Source organism: Manduca sexta, chromosome 14, assembly GCF_014839805.1.
Source record: "Manduca sexta isolate Smith_Timp_Sample1 chromosome 14, JHU_Msex_v1.0, whole genome shotgun sequence".
NCBI classification, from domain to species: Eukaryota; Metazoa; Arthropoda; class Insecta; order Lepidoptera; family Sphingidae; genus Manduca; species Manduca sexta.
In genome coordinates, this window is record NC_051128.1 from 11886239 (window position 1) to 11904219 (window position 17981).

Consider the following 17981-nt stretch of genomic DNA (forward strand, 5'->3'; position numbering starts at 1 on the left):
CCTATATTTTGTTCTTCTATGCATAATTACTATCGTACACATGGCAAAGACGCAAAAACAACGTTCCGATGAGTCGCATCCCTGTCAGCGTCAGAGGAACAGATACAGATCGGTTGGCATAATTCTTAGAATCCTTGAGATATGCAGTGCCTATTGTTGATCGATATATTTCAACAACTTCATTACTTAGTATTAGGTATCAGACCACTGCAGTGCCTAGATATCCTCAATTAGTACGCATTTTTATCTAATACTAACTTTTATTTGTGGCGGATAAAAGTAGCCTATAGCTCTTAGGGTTAACATAGCTTCCTATTAGTGAAAAATAATACGGTAAAAGTAGCGTAGGACTCCGACCCGCTGGTCCGACGACATACGTAGGATCGCCGGTGGACGCTGGATGAGGAGAGCGGAGGACCGAGCAACGTGGCGCACCCTAGGGGAGGCCTATGTTCAGCAGTGGACAGTTGTAGGCTGATGAGATGAGATGAGAATGGCATAGTAGTTCCTGAGCCTAGCGCGTTCAAACAAACAATAAACAAACTCTTCATCTTTATACATTAGTATAGATTTAATTAATTTTTATTTGGGTATCGGACCCCGCATTAAACACCGGAGGAAACCGCGAATGGGGCACTGGAATCCCCCGGGTTGTCGATTGAAGGGTTCTGGAGGATAGTTGGGAGTGGATAGCTGGGAAGGAAGTGGGAAAGGATAAGGAAACCTCTCAGAATGGAAGGAGAGGACAAGGCTAGGAACTGTTCGCGAGCCCTTATAGGTCTTAATGTGAATTACCAACCATGAGGTATACACATTTAACTGTGTGTTTTGGGCCGCGAAAAATGTCCGCCCGTGCATTGGGGGGATTTAAAAATGTTTGTCCGTATTCTATGCAATCAAATACCAATTGCGATAAAACTTCGTCAACTTAGGCATAGTACAATAAGCTTACACTAAGTGGCACGCACGTCGCACCAGCAAATGTAAATACATGCTCTTTAAATGAAAAAGCATTGAAGTAGTGAGATATTTTAATATTCCAGAAATGAGTTCTGTGACAACAACGCGCTGGGTATCAGCAAGTATAAGAACCGCTTCATATTCATTCAATATTATATAATAAAAAGATGTCCTAAATAAACCTCATTATAAATTATCCTCATAAAAACACAGCAATAATAATCCAAAGCAAATTGAATTTACATCAAGCCTCCGAGAACAAGATCATTAGTCTTGAGCCAAAGAAAGTTAAGTCTGCAGATACAATTAACGTAGGGTTGCCATGAATTCCTAATTCACTGGACCCGTAAAACCGTTGTTTTTGTGTATTCGCGACTATGTTATTATACATACAATTTTTATACGATCTTTGCAAAGAGTACCCACTACACCTGATGATCGCGAAGTGGGCTCCAAATAGTATCTACTGATGAGAGTTGATTACCCTTCGCCAGTCGATACAATTATGTCGGTATGTTTGAACCAGATATCTTGATCCAGGGCCACTATGCCAGGTACGGCGGTCGCTATCCAAAGGGGCAAAGAGTGTATACTCATAATATACAACATGCAACTTCTTTCTAATAATACCGGAATATTTTGAAGATAGACCGGGACGACCGGAACATACCGATAGACATGTCCCATTAACCCGGGGCAGATGGCAACCCTAAATTACCGGCACTCAATCCCCCTCCGTTTCGGGGAGGGCGCTCAATTATTCCTTTAGAATAAGAATGGCATTACCGAACAGATTTATAGCCAAAATACCACCTTAAACTGCCGCGTCGACGACTTGGCGCAGCATCGGGACGTTAGAAGTAAAATATTTGCCAACTTATTGGTGCGCAAATAGTCTTTGAAATAGTAAGGTTATTCTATTTTCAAACTTACTTTATTATTACAAAGAGGTAAAGTTCGCAAGTTTGTAAGTTTGTTTGCAAGACGATATTTCTGGAACTATTACTAAAACTTCTCTTACATTTAGAGAGACACACTTTCTCTGAACGATACATATCCTTATTTGATTGCCTTTAATTTTTTCAATTCCGTTTAAAATCAGGTAAAATTTACTTTTATTTCTCGGTCTTCACACCGAATGCGTACCCATGCACGGGCAGGCATTTATTGCGGCCCGCAACACACAGCTATACTTCTTGTTCGTTAAATCACATTGAGGCCTAGAAGGGCCCGCGAACATTCCCCTCCACTTATCCTATGAAATTTCCATCCTTTCTCCATTTCCCTCCCCACTATCCACAGGACCTCTGCCTTGCAGTCGGGAGATTCGAATATCCCGCCTAAAAAAAAATTTTATTTAACTAATTCAAAACGGCTGGACTGATTACAACGTGACTACAAAGACAAGAAGCTATATTTTCAAAAGTACTATAGGCCAAAAGACATGTAGCTAAAATTTTTAAAAGTACTATAGGCCAAAAGACATGTAGCTAAATTTTCAAAAGTATTATAGGCCAAAAGACATGTAGCAAAATTTTCAAAAGTACTATAGGCCAAAAGACATGTAGCTACATTTTCAAAAGTACTATAGGCTAAAAGACATGTAGCTTAATTCTAAAAGTACTACTGAGAGATAATCAAACCGTCCCGTGGAATCCTGCTTAATCCTTCCGTATAAGCGACGCTGTAGAACACCAAGTTCAATTTAAAATGGTTTAATTTCTCATCACGTATCTCTCACCCGAGCGCTATCCCTGGGGAAAACCTAGCCGAGTTCCAATTATCACATGAATTACGCAACAGCGGTTATAGGAAAGTTTTATATGGACAATAATGACCCTGTATTTACTTTTTAATTTGGCTAAAACTGATAGCTAGGAGAGAAAAGACTGGCTTTATTGGAAATGCGAAAAGTGAACTAGATCTTAAATCCTTCCTTTTGCCTGCATATTGATTTATAAACAAGTATTAACTAACTCCTTAGCTATGTAGTAACCGCATACATGGTTTCATACTGAGACCTTTAGATCCTAGGTTCGCTTTCCGGGTAGTTAATTGCTCGCTGATGCGCCTGCGTTAGCGCCCATTCAGAAAAATATAAGCACTCAGGGGAAATGTAGTTACTTTTTTTTATTGGCACGACAACTGCATCTGATGGTAAGTAGGGTACGGCTCATATAGATTGTTTACTCCTCGCCAGGCCGGCTTGCTTGAACCGAATGTACACAGACTGATTCCGGAACGCTTTCTAGATAGATACAAAATATATCCTATTCCACCATCAGCTTCCTACTAGTGAAAGTTTTTTTATAATCGGTTAAGCTAGTTTATCAAAAAAAAAAAAAAACAAAAAAAACATCATATCTTCTTAAGTATATTAGTATAGACTCATTCTTCATCATGGGAAGAAAACGCACTGGGCGTTCAGTACATGCTCGAGTTTATTCTCTACCCATCCGGTCGGGTACAGAGGCGTGACCTTACATATTATGTTATCATACTGTTTTCATAATATCCGACATTATTATTGTCACCCGGCCTTGACCGTCGGGGCCTAAAAATACCGCGTCCAAAACACGCAACGTTATATAGAGGCGTTAATACTAGTGATGTGTCGCGTCGATGTGACGTCACGATAGTGATCTTGATTAACATCGATGTTTAACAGAATATCATATATTCAACGGAATAATTCTTATGGAAAAAATACGTTAGTATCGTTGATATGGTATGCTGGGATCATACTGAGGTTATATTTAAAGCAGTTTATCGCATTAAAAAGTAATAAAAATACTGCAATCAACCATAATTAATTCTGTCGTGACAAATTAGGAATTCAGGAAGGTACTTACTACGAAACATATTTAATACCTATTACATAGAAAATACTTAACTCAATCATTACCTAACCTATCCCACCCGTCTAAACATCGCTAAGAACATTGTAAACGCAAACATCGATGTCGAACGTCTCTAGTGTATACGCTTCGGGACAGAAGTGAAGCTAATCAACAAAGCCGAATTAAACGATAAATAAAATTAAAAACGCTATACGACAAATAGCTATTAATTTTCACGTACACGAGTATCAATATTGCTTGTCCCTAGGGCCTAGAGGATGACCAAAGATGGGATTCATAAGAATTTCTGATAAATACCTAAACAAATAATATAGCTTTTTTTTTGTATTGTGGCGCGACAAAGTGACTGCACCTTACGGTAAGCGCAATGCCGTCCAGATAGAGTATCGAATGGTAACAGACAGTTATCTATTGGCACTCGCGTCTACCATAACAACGGAAGGAAAGAACTCAAATGGAAACAAAGAAAACTTTATTCTGATTTATCAATTATACCGAATATAGTAGAGATAGTTGTAAAGAGGTTTTCTTTGCTCCCGTTATGCAACATGTAAAATGTTATTCACGCAAAGGTGCGGAAATTTAGTCCTAGATTTCATTATAAAATTTTTAAAAATTCTACATCTCGTCTGACTGCAAAAATATAAGCTATGCAATATTCTGAGACTAAATATGGGCCCTATCACAAGCCATGTCGACGCCTGACACAAAAATACGTGACAACAAATTGCCACTTTACTCCGTGTACGCGAACATCGACGTCGCACGTCCCTAGTGGATTAACCAACTGAGTTATACCGGCCGGCGAGCTGTGAACCAAGGACGTCTGATACGTTATACAGAAAAATATTGGACCTGTTATAATTTTGGATAGCTTTAAACGGTAATAGAAGCCAGAAGATTAAAGAACGTATAAAAAATTAAAACTCAAATCTGACGTTCAGACGGAATTTGAGAGTTTAAAAGAACATACTTTTTCTGTTTTACGATGCTATTCAAAAAACAATTACAATCGAAATTGTGAAAATCTTTAACGGTGTCCTCACCACACTATTCGTTGCATTCTCAGCACAAAAGCTGCTAAATGTTACCAAAATATCGATAAACGACAAATTACCGGTACATTTCCCGGTTGATATCGATGTCGCGCGTCACTAGTGGACACGTAACCAGAGCGGGGCAGACCGGGCCACTCTATATTGATCGTCGTTCAAGGCCCAACAGCACAAGGCCGTTCGGCCTACGTTATTCGGCGTCGGCTGGAAGTCTAAGCACTAAATAGGTAACGGTATTGGAATGATAAACATAGACACGACGATGGAAAGTGTATTTATGAATGGTTACTGTAGACGAATAGTTATAAACGTGTTCCAACGCAGTGGAGTAATAGGGAAGCTATTTCACAAATAGATCATCAAGATCAAGAGCGCCGCCCAATGAAAATTCCCTTTTTTTATCAAGCACAACAAAGTGACTGCACCGCACCTGATGGTAAGGAAGATGCCGTCAGATAGAGCATCATGACAACTGATGGCTATTTCATGCCATTTGACACAATCATGCCGGCTTACTAAGATGCTTCTTCACACGATGGCGGAAGGACCCAGGATTATAGGAAGGAGGGAATACGCACTCTCCTGATTAATCCAGGACGTTTTTTGAAATATTATCCGGACAGCGGAAGCGTTTCTTGTGTTTACTTCAACCATTCAATCATCACAAACCTTAGCATTTACATCCGAAAGAAATAGGATTTAATCCATTTACTTATATCAATAATTTCCAAGCGCATATGGTTTACAGCAATTATCTTAATTTATACCAATCTGGCGATAATAAAGCACACAGGTTCATTTTACTGCACCACCATCCACCCCATTGCGGATCCGATTGTAGATGCCCTTGGAGTGATATAAATCTATGCTGGACTCTTAATCCACTGCGATCAAGGCGAGATAGAATCTTAATCCAATTGGGCGTGCATCTATAAAGCGCAACGGGCGATGAGACGGCTGTGAATCGGGAGGTCGCGTATTCGATTTTCAAATTCCGACCGTTGTAATTACCAGTATTTGTTTCAGATTTGTCACCGAAGGCCCGTCGTCGCTAATAAGCAGCAATGTTTTGCTGGTTATTACAGTTAAAATTATACAATACGTATTACAGTTAAAATGAATCCATAATCTCGAAAGACATCTCTAAATAATAATAATAAGTCGTTTTTATTTCTTTCTTTCTTTAAATCAATCAGAATAAGTAATATTTCAAGCAAATTTTATTATCCATTTCCAAGATCGATCCGTAGTTATCAAGACATTTGATTAGTTCTAATGTATAGGTTTTTTTTTTTATAAAATGTCAGCCACAAAATAGCTGAATAATTTATAAAACTTTAATCATTTATGTACGTTAAGTATAATAGAAGCACTTATTTTTCTTTGTGTAAAATAAAGTTAATCCTTTATAGTTGAATTTATTGATGTAAATAGTTTTTGCCAGGGACACAAAATTATTTAGTTGTTATTGTCGAATGTTAGACATTGTAATTAAAGTATTTTTAGCATTTCATTGCGGGTTTTCATATTGTAAATTTCTCCCAACATTTCGAAAACTTTGCAACTTCATGGTTACGGGGGGGGGGTCCCCATGGTGACCATGGAGGCTACGACCGCATTATTTAAATTTTCAATTTGTTCAGCTACTTTTGTGGCGAACTGTTCACCGTTTCGCTCTATAGAACACTTCAAATAACACCGATTTAAATAAAACACACCCCAATCCAGACAAACACAAATGAAATTACAATTAAATACAAAACTCACAATCTTAGTCTCATACAATTCCTATGAATAGTCCCCGTCTACCATCTATTCTTAACGTCGATAAGCGGCCGGGAACGATCGCAAGAAGCTCGTCCCGGCTCCAGCGGTAACTCGAGAGATTTAATTAACGTGGACTCGTAAAAAGTTCCCCTTCACACCCTTATAAGAACGTATTCTTTCGCGGTAATTTAAATTGAATCAAGTTTTTGTCCGTCGCTGATTGGTTTGAAGAATACATGGTTTTTGTAGAAGGTATATGGATGTTTAAAACTAGTACATCACACGCCATGACGTCAAGGTATCGTAAGATCTGCCGGTTTAGGCTCTTGGTTAAGCTTCAGAAAACCGCAAGTCTAGCACAAAACCTTTGGTATTATAACTCTGTATATTGCGTTTCAGACAGGCCGGCATAATTGTAACTGACGAGGGGTAATCATTGTCTCAATCTTGTCAGTCGACACTCTACCTGGACACTACTCCACTTACCATCAGGTGGAGCTGGGTCACTTTGGCGTCCCCGCATAAGATATAATAATACACCCATATTGAGGTAACCTACAGATAACAGCAAGTCTAACATGACTTCGCAAAATAGAACATTATCTTTGAAAGTCTTGAAGTTATAATATAGTTTTCAAATCGATCAGAGTTATTTTAGCTTCGGAACTGAAACAAAGTTTCTAAGTTCCGAGTCTCGATATAACAGTTGTTAAGAAGTTCCTAACTCGCAAGTTAAACTTGCCTTACGTTCGACCATTGGCTACTTCTATGTTATTTATATAACACACTATTTATATCTAAAAATATTTTAAACAACGCGCGAAATACTGAACTTATTGGAATTAAAATGTATAGTAAGGAGTTCAAGCGACAGTTCTAAACGAACTTATAATATCGAAAACTGTGTGATGCTAAGAATTGCAAAAACCATAAACAGTAGAAACACCATCCAAGACCTTGAATTACAAAGTATTGTTTGGTATTCCAATGCGCTCGCCATCTTAAGACATGAGATGTGAAGTCTTATTATATCCAGTAGTTACACTGGATCCAATGCCTCCCAAATCCGGAACGCAACAGGGGCTACACACTGCTGCTTGGCGGCAGATATTGATACTGCGGTGGTATCTACCCAGGCGAACTCCTATGAAAGACCTACCACTAGTAAACTAAGCTTACTTTATGTAAAACATAGGACTCACATTCCATTGAACCATTAGTTTCTTCGAATCAAAGTAGCACGGTGCACCAATTGCACGATCCATGCGTGGTTACATCACAAAGCAGCCACATACCATAAGCAAATGATGCCTACATATAACCGCAATCAACCCCATTACCCCAAGTTCTACAGTCTACGCTATAGACAAGAATTACATTCTGTTACATAATGGAATAATGTGGCGCAGACCGACGTCAAGGTGACACCATTCTACATTTCACGTGTGCCGTAGAAGCATTAACGTAATGAACCATAAAGTACTAAACGCACATTAAAATTAATAATTTTACCACGATGTGATATAGTTGCTAGAATGAAAATGAAAGGCAGAATTAAGCTGAACCGTATGTTGTATGTTAATGGAAATTTGTAGTCACTACTTAGGCTGAGAATAGAATAAAGGACGGGTTACTCCAATGATGATTAAAGCTTTAGTTAAAAAAACAAGGAACTACTCGGCTGACATGTTTGTAAGTGACTAACTTAGTCGCACCTTCACCCGTGTAAGTGTAAGTTTTCAAAAGAGAAGAAGTCGATAGCTCTCTGAGATAAAGAAGCTTTCAATTAGTAAAGGAAGCTTCAGATTAGTCCAGTAGTTTCTAAGATAAGAACAAGAAAGGAAATCTACAATTTTATAGGAAAATGGAAGGGTGTAGCGGTATTTTCATTTTCAGTACAAGGATTGTAGCGAAGGTGTTAATTCAGCTCAGAACTCAAAACAATATTATATGATATTCCAAACTTTAAAGGCATGAAAACAATATAAACATAAACAAAGTTAAATCACAGTTTTATCAAAACAAAGTAAAACATTTACATCGAAATCCGGTGCACCCCTTCTTCCCCTAATAAACAAACCAGGTCTAACATCGCGTGCGCCTGTTTCGGGACTCGTTATAATTACCAAATCGGTGTTACGGCGGCATTAAAACTTTTATACAACAAGACCCGTAGCCGAATGGTCCGTTTCCCCTTTTAGTACTTAGACATCGTGGTTCGGTGCCTTTTGAACGTTGAACTGTTACGACGTCATATTATTTCATTTCAAAAGTGGTGTGGCGGCGTGAGACTTCGTTATATGTATTTTAAGGGTACATATAAGATTGTTATTTTTATATTGCTGTCAAATATTTGTTACTCGGTTTCTATGCAATACCATATGTGATGAGAATTTATTGCCAATCTACAGGGTTCATTTTAGTTTAACGCCGATAATGCAGTTCAGTTTTATATGGGCAAAGTGACCGCACTCCATCTGATAATAAGTGGATTGGGAGTCTAACAGAATGTCGATTGACGAGAGATGATTACCCCTCGACAGTCGACACAATAGGGGACCGGCCTATGCTTGATTTTGTACATTATTCTATATTTAATGGTTAATAATACGAAAAAGAAGCACTTCTGTGAAAAATGAGCGAGAAATTTATATTTAAAAATTGTAATGTGCAGAAGTGGGCGCGATGTGGGGATATCGCTTCATCTCTTTTTTTCGCACGCGTCGTAATTCCCGATGACGTCACATGTGGATATTTCGTCTCTTTTATATTTCTTGTTAATTACCCCTTCCACCGAAATTCTAAGTCTTATAACTTGTTGATTTTTTACCGGATTTTAATAATTCCTTCTGTGTTATAATTTATATTATGTAAATATTCGATAATAGTAAAGAACCAAAATGAGTCCGGTAGCCTATTATGCCGGCCTGTTGGAACCGGATATACACAGGCCGATTCCGGAATGCGATACACTTACCTGGGCCACTGTGGCGGGTTTTAACACCTTGTGTACGGTGGTCGCTATCCAGGCGGATATAAAATACATCCTACCACCACCTTATTTATTATAAACAACAATAATAATACTTCGTAATATAACATGCATCTCTTGACAATTGTCTTTATAATACTTGTATTTTCAAAAGAAATACTCATTATGCAAAGAGAGCTAGCCTCGGTCCAGTGGTTAGACTGATCATTAGTGTAACGAATCCTTGTGTTCGTAATTAGCACGAAGATAGGGTAGTATGGCATTTGCGAGGGGAGAGCTCCCTTCATTTAGAGGCACTTTTATCGACTAATATATTTCGTATTATATTATAAAGTTATAACTTAATGTCAAATACAACTTATGAATCTCTCTATCCATCTATGTATATATATTAATGTCTCTAAAACTACTAGAGCGATTCTAATGATTTTTTTAGGTTATCTTCAGATTAGCCCAGCGGTTGATCATGTGAAGTTTGGTTGCGCTCGTACTACCAGAAGTTATAGATAATATCCGTGCGAAAGCAGGGCGAGGGAACTCCCTAACTATTTATTTATACATTTTGTTTTCTAATGACACTTCTCCTCGTTATGTTAGGATCACAATGAAGTAAATATTAACAACCATTCATTGTCATTAAGGGCGGAAACAGCAAATATTTTTACAGGATTATCATTTCCAGATACAACAATATTCCCGACGTAATCCAGGCTATATTTCACACAAGAAAAGGACTTTCTACGCGAACATGGCCGCCGGCAAAATCTAATTTGTAATAAAGTTTTGAAATAGGAAATTATGGTCTCGCGGTACTGTTCAAAACGTACAGAATTTCCGAGTACCCACCGGGCACGACTTGTTAAGTAGTCGCCGTAACCGCTGAAACTTCTTGCTGGATATAGTAATTTTACGTACTAGCATTTATTTTTATTGTGCCTCGACTTTTGGATTAAAACTTTTGGAGAATCCAATCTGAAAATGTAATGAAAATGGATACAATGAGCGATGACGTAACTGATACGCTATACTGTGCAATCTAAACTAAGTTGTTAATGTGGAAAGGCGGCCAATCTCAACGGAGATCAGCCAAGTACGCAGGAGATATAGTGCACAAATGTGTGCGCAATAAACAGGCGCCTTTTGTTCCATCACTCTCATACTCCAGTGAGACGACAATCCATCGAGACAGTTAGTTATTTAATCACTTTCATTTTCCTAGTGAAAAATATTTAACCCGTGATTCTTCACGACTCGTGGATCCATAACTTTAATTCACATAGCATTTGTAAACGTCTAACGGAGACATAACACGAGGCGCGCCGCACCGACGCGACGCCCTATTTTATTTACCTCCGTTCCGACATACATAAATCAGTCCTTAAGTTATTGGCTGTTAATCGCAGGATAGCCGATCAATCAACCACAACTGTAATGAGTAGTTTATAGCATTGTTTGTTTGTATAATGGTGTTTAAGAAATGTACGGTATATACCAGTGGCGAAGGGTGACATTTTTCAAAAAGTAATTGGAGAACAAAATGCCTTAGCTAACTGATCGCGGCCAATTTAACAATAATAATAATATAATATCAGCCCTGTATTATATACTTGCCCACTGCTGAGCACGGGCCTCCTCTACTACTGAGAGGGATTAGGCCTTAGTCCACCACGCTGGCCTAGTGCGAATTGGTAGACTTCACACACCCTCGAAAATTCCTACAGAGAATTTCTCAGGTATGCAGATTTCCTCATGATGTTTTCCTTAACCGTTAAAGCAAGCGATAATTCACAAAGAATACACACATATTTTTTATTAGAAAAGTCAGAGGTGTGTGCCCTTCAGATTTGAACCTGCGGACATTCGTCTCGGCAGTCCGTCCCACAACCAACTAGTCTATCGCCGCTTTTTGGCCAATTTTACAGAAAACAAAAACTAGGACAAACGTAAATAAACCTAAAAGGGAAGCCGGCAGGAATCTGGTGGTATGGACGCTTCGCCACTAATAATTATACAAAATTTTTAAGGTCTAAATATGTCCTCTATCAATTTTACGTAACTTTTCAAATTAAATTCATTTTTAATGTTAACGTATACAATGAGGCAGGCATAATCTTGTGGATTAAAAGCCTTTAAGCTTATTCATTAAATAAAGTTTACAAGAAAAAAAAATACATTCGCGTAAACATAAGAAATCATAAAATTATTTGTTTGAAGAGTAAATATGTGGCCTATATAGAGGAGGATCATGCATGATAATATATTTTGTGCCTGGTAGGATAACGATTAGCAACTATAATAAACGTAGAAAATTTTGAGTCGTTAAATCTTTTTAATATCCCGTTCCGGAGTCATTGTTCCTGCGATCGTCGAAAATACAGCCATTCGATAAAAATAGCAGTAACAAGACTAAGGGTCAGTTTCACAAGTTTCAAGTGAACTTTGTTTGATAGTTGTATTAAACAGCCAGTGTAGATAATACTCATTTTATTAACATTTATTAAGGAGCATAAATTAGAGTGACTTTTGTATTTGGTCGGCTTATACATTTATGTGACGAGCAGCAATTACCCAAAAGTTGTGAAACAGGCTCTTAAGTTCTCGTAATGGCTTATTAAATTTTTATTTTAAACCACATTCGCCGTGCGTCACATATTTATTTAATCACACCGTAATTAATGTACGCGTATAAAAATATCACTTTACGGTTCGTTTAAGTTACATTAAAAAGGACGAAAGTGATTATGATTATATTTTTATTGTTTTCGTTCAAGCAGTAAAAACGAGCCGGTTTTAATTAAATTAGGTACACATAGAGTACTTTTAGTTTTTGTAATATAATATTTATATTTGTAATACAATCGCGAAACAACCTAGTCATCGTTGTAATCTGTTCGTAACCGACTTCAAAAAAAGCAAGTTCTCAATTCGACTGTAATTTTTTTATGTTTGTTACCTCATTATTATCCTATTCTACTGGGCCAGGAAGTGGTTGTTCTGCCACAGGCTGCATTTTATGCGCTTCCTATCGGGTTCAAAAATATGCTATGATTCAAGCTGGAATTAACAAAACTCTCACAAAAATAAGTACTCATTGAAATCGGTTAGGTGTCTTCGAAAATAAGCGTGTTCGAAAAAATATTACACAACTAGCTTCCGCCCGCAGCTTCGCCCGCGTGGATTTCGGGTTTCAAAAATGGAGAAGGTGCTCAATTTGTCGGGATGTTTTTTTTAATTTATGGTGGTATGCAGGTGGTCCGATTGTCCGGTCAGGGTCTGATGATGGGATCCTGGTGAAATCGAAGGAACTTTTAACCATTAAGGTTGCACACGAAATGACGGAAGCTTAAAAATGGAGTAACTTCTCCCGTTTTTCCCAACATTTTCCATCACTGCTATGCTCCTATTAATTGTAGCGTGATGAAAAGTATACTATAACCAGCTCAGGAGTATGAAAAATAATTGTACCAAGTTAAGTTAAAATCCGTCGAGTAGTTTTTGTTTCTATAACGGTTATACAGACAGACAGACAAAAATTTTACTAATTGCATTTTTGGCATCAGTATCGATCCCTAATCACCCCCAGTTATTTTGGAAATATATTTCATGTACAGAATTGACCTCTCTACAGATTTATTATAAGTATAGATATGCAAAAGTAGCTCAAAAATTGTCCATAACGAAAACATGCATTTTAAAGTAAAACAAAAGAAATAATATCGTGAAGCCAACCAAATAACTAATGATATATTAAATTTTGTGACTGTTCAATTTAGTCGGGTCCGCGATATCACTTTTGTTGAGTTTCAGAACGCGACATTACATTATTATATTCTGTGCTCCAACGCACACTGCTTTGATGTTAGGAACACACCTACATTGCTTAGACAACAGTGAACTTTATAAAATAGCAATAAAGCTCAATTTGACTCTACGTATTAGTTAGAAAACGTTTGTATGGGAAATAGAAAAATGCTGTTTTGAGGATTTTCCCGGCAATTATTCGAATTTTTCTCACCTTTTAAACCTTCCCTAGACCTACACGAATAATTCAAGACCAAGATAAGATAAATCCGTTCAGCCGTTCTCGAGTTTTAGCGAGACTAACGAACAGCAATTCATTTTTATATATATAGATTTGCCAACATTTCTCGTAGTTTTTTTGTACGGCCTCGGTGGCGTAGTTGTATTGCATGTCCGGTACAATAGCACTCTGAGGTCCTGGGTTCGAATCCCGGGTCGGGCAAAGTGATATTTGGGTTTTTCTGCTCAGTATCAGCCCGGAGTCTGGAATTTGTGCCCGATATGGCGTTAGGCTCGCCCCCTATCACATCATGGGACGGAACATACTTGGCGTAAAGTGGGTGCCCTAGTTGCGCCTCTGCATACCCCTTCGGGGATAAAATGCGTGATGTTATGTATGTTTTTTGTACGGCATAGTTAACCCCACTGCATCTGATGGTAAGTGGAGTGGAGACCAATAGAATGTCGACTGACGTGAGAAGACTACCTCTCGACCGTCTACACAATTATGCCGGCCTGTTGGAACCGGATATACACAGGCTGTTCCCTTACGAAGGCCATTATGGCGGCATTTGTAACCTCATTTGTAATGTAGCCCAACGTAGAGGAAAAAGGCATTCATAGATTACTTTCTTATAGATCATAATGACATTGGTACAATAATGACTTGCCATTGACTTCTATACATAAAATTCTTTTAAAATGTTACCCTGTCTGCCCACCCTACAACCGCTAACGCGTTGACGACACAACTCATTTCCATTTATGGCGTACATAAAATATTATTGCGTTGTTTACAGTCACCCTCTAATGTATCACCATTCGGCTTATGTATGAATTATCTTTATTTAAGGAGTTATTTTTTGTACTAATATTGTAAATGTGAAAGTTAGTGTAAATGCTTGCATATTTGTTAGAAGTAATCGCAGACAGCTGAACGGTTTTGGATGAAATTTGACACACGGGTAGACCGTGTCCTGGATTAAGACATAGGCTATTTTTATCCCGGTAATTTTCTCCCATAGTAAGTAATAGTATTTATTTAATTTGATTTTAAAAAGATGACGCTGGCGTCGTAAAATGTTTTAGGGACTCTTGTTGAATTAAGGCATTTCACGCGGGCGAAGTCGCGAACATCATCTTGTAATCAGATAAATTGTTTTGGATTTTTATTGCTTTAAAAGGCGGTAGGCGTTGGACACAGCCAATCCGCTAGCTTCCGAATTATCTTAACATATTTTGACGATAAAATGATCATGTACGTCTGATTAAAGTTATAAAATGATTGAAAAAAATCCCTTATTTCATCGTAATTTTTTCAACAAAATCCATTTTAAAAATTATATTATCTTAATTGTTAAATAACTGAATTTGTAACATAAAGGATGCATTGCATTAAGACAAAACCTTACAACAGTAATGTAAATTTATCGCGTCGCGTCGCCTCACGACTCTGTTCCGGAGGGACCGGCCCTCCCGAACGCTTGCCAGGAGTCTTCGCGTACCGGACAACGGGATATGACCAATAATAAACATATAATAAAGATATTACTACTTCATATATGACAAAATTTAACTAAACACTAATAACTTTTGATATTTACTAACTTGCTTTCGCATCTTCCGGTAATGGGCCTCACGTCATACTAGATTACTCCAGACACATAAAAGAAAAGCGTATCTAAAATGCTTTAGTAAAATAAAACCAATGTATCCTACACTTATCATTTACACAAAACGTAGGTAAATATAAAACGTCGCACATCTGTTTGTTTACAATGTCTGCGATTAAAAACACTCTAGAACAAGTTTTCTTGTGTCTGCGAGTTTAATGCAGTTTTTATGCATTCGAATGCCGAGACGAGGGAATTACTCGTCTGGTACGCGCCACGACTATCCTTATAAAGAAGCAGTACCTCCAGACATTTTGAATTACAAAGTAGTGCATGGAAACGACGGCCTGAGATGTCACATATCGTCGCAAATAATTATTAAACTGAATTCCATGTTCTTAAAACACAAGCAAGCATACGAATTAAGATCCGTCTCCTTTGTTGGAAGTCGGTTAAAATACTAGGATACAACTTTGGCGGCAGAAATAGACACAATAATAAAGCCAATTAAATTTAAAAGCAGTCTCTCGTATACGAGACATATTTAGTACAAAATTTTGGTCGCAACTAAGAAAAGCGCCAATTATACATTTCAGGATAAAATTACACGTCGAATTGAGAACCTCCTTTCCTTGAAGTCGGTTAAATCTAAATCTTAAAATCGGCCTTTTAACTACTTACAAGCAATTCAATGATCAGTATAAGTGATAGCTAGTCAATAAAAATTGTCGGTTAAGTTCTAAAACACCCTAACTCCAATTTTAAGTGAAATAGGTACGTTTTGTAGCTAACATTCGATAACAACCGAAAGAAGCATATCAAAATAAGTATTCGAACCAATGGAAAACCAATTTGGTCCTAAGTTACCAATTTTAGCGTCCTCGATATTAGACCTTAAAGTATGAAATATCATTCTGACAAAAGTAACTTTGTGTGCGTCAAATTTAATATTACCAGGACCGAATGAAGCACTAGGAGTTCTATTAAAGTCTACTGCATGAACCCCATTATCATAGTTAGAAACGAGGATTTATCGCGTCGCCTCGACGTATGACTCAGTTCCGGAGGGGCCGACCCCCCTGGCGAGCTTGCCAGGAATCTTACAATACCGGACACGGGGGTAATAGTGAGTAATCGTGTAAATAGATCTCGAAACCATGGTGAGTTTAATACAGTCCGTTTATGACTAATATATCTTCATTTAAAGAACTAAGACATATAATATTAACCCTCCTGTATACAATTTTTGCTACTGCTACTTTCTGTATCTACGTGATATTATGCGCGACGTGGTCGCTACACAATTAGTAAACAGTAACAATATGTATACAGTAAAGTACTAATGATTTCTTGTGTTTACGCGAATGTTAAATATCGAGAATAAACTTAATTGCGGTTTCAAATTATAATTTTCTACTGACGTTTCGAAGACGCAAATAATTTAAAAAAGCAAAATTCAGTTGACTCACAAATATTAACGTATGTACTTGAAAATATAATCGTGTAAAAGACGCTAAATCTTTGCTAGACTCGGACTTATTGAGTTAAAGTTTATACAGTTGTGCCAAGCGTCTAGAATTATTTCATCCAGTCGTTCGGTACAGTTGAATGCTTTTATCCCATCAAGAAATCTATTCGTTTTGCAAAAATAAAAAACTTGCAAATGTAAATAAAAATCAGTCGTCTAAATGCAAAATGTCGTAACCTCACTAAACTATACTTTTACGTAACCGTCAACTTTGATAATATGTTAATCATTGCGCGAAGTTAAAGACATGTCCGATCGATAAACGAATACTTATCAAATTTATTGTGTAATGGATATTTAATAACTAAAATGTGCACGTATGAAGAATATAGAAGAGCTAATTATATATCCAATATGGCATGCACTCAGGGAAGGAAAAAAAGTTACATTAAGTACGGACCTTGTTCTTTAGAATTCATGGAAATAAGAATTTTAATTTCACCTTTACTTACTTATTTAAAAAAAAATAGTAAATATAATTGATAAATAAAGAAGAAGATTCGATTTTTTTTCTCCTTTAAAATATTTTTATCAATTCCACCACAAATCTACACTCATTTCTCAAACAAAAACTTTATATTATTTTCCCATCACAACAAATCGACGTTTCCCCGTAAACTGCCAACAGTTGACAACCCTATTTCAACCCCCGTCTACGCACCCCTCGTGAGTTATGCCCACGAGTTTCGAGTGAATCACTGTCGAAACCACGAAATGTACAAATCTTCGAGGACAAACTTTCACTTCGGTTCTTGACTGGAAAATTGTGCGCACCAAATTTAAAATTTTACCATTGGAAATCGGTGAAGGCATTTCAGTGTAGACAAGCGATTTTTTACTGTAAATTGATGTGCTAAATGCAATAACGTTTTGATAAATCGTTCGTTTTTAATGATGATGAATGAAGGCCACATGACTTGTGAGCTTGCGTCTGTAAAGTCCATTTTAGGTAATCATTTTCTATTCATTTCACCTTTATTCACCATGTAAATAAGATCATTAACGGCTTGTAATAAATAGATTTTCCAATTCCGCACAATCTACGTGTATTTTTTTTACAAAACACTTTTTAATTGATCGTATTAGAGTTTGATTTCCAATGATTTCACAACTAATTGGGCACCTGTCCCACCAAAAGCGACGAGTAGTTACATGCTATTACAATCCTTAATACCTTCCTTCAAA

The 17981-nt window shown here is 37.3% G+C and overlaps 1 protein-coding gene across 1 annotated transcript in view; it reads right to left on the bottom strand.

The window, feature by feature from the left end:
- LOC115446544 overlaps window positions 1-17981 on the bottom strand; it is a 72240-nt gene that overhangs the window by 21607 nt on the left and 32652 nt on the right. The window lies entirely within an intron of this gene.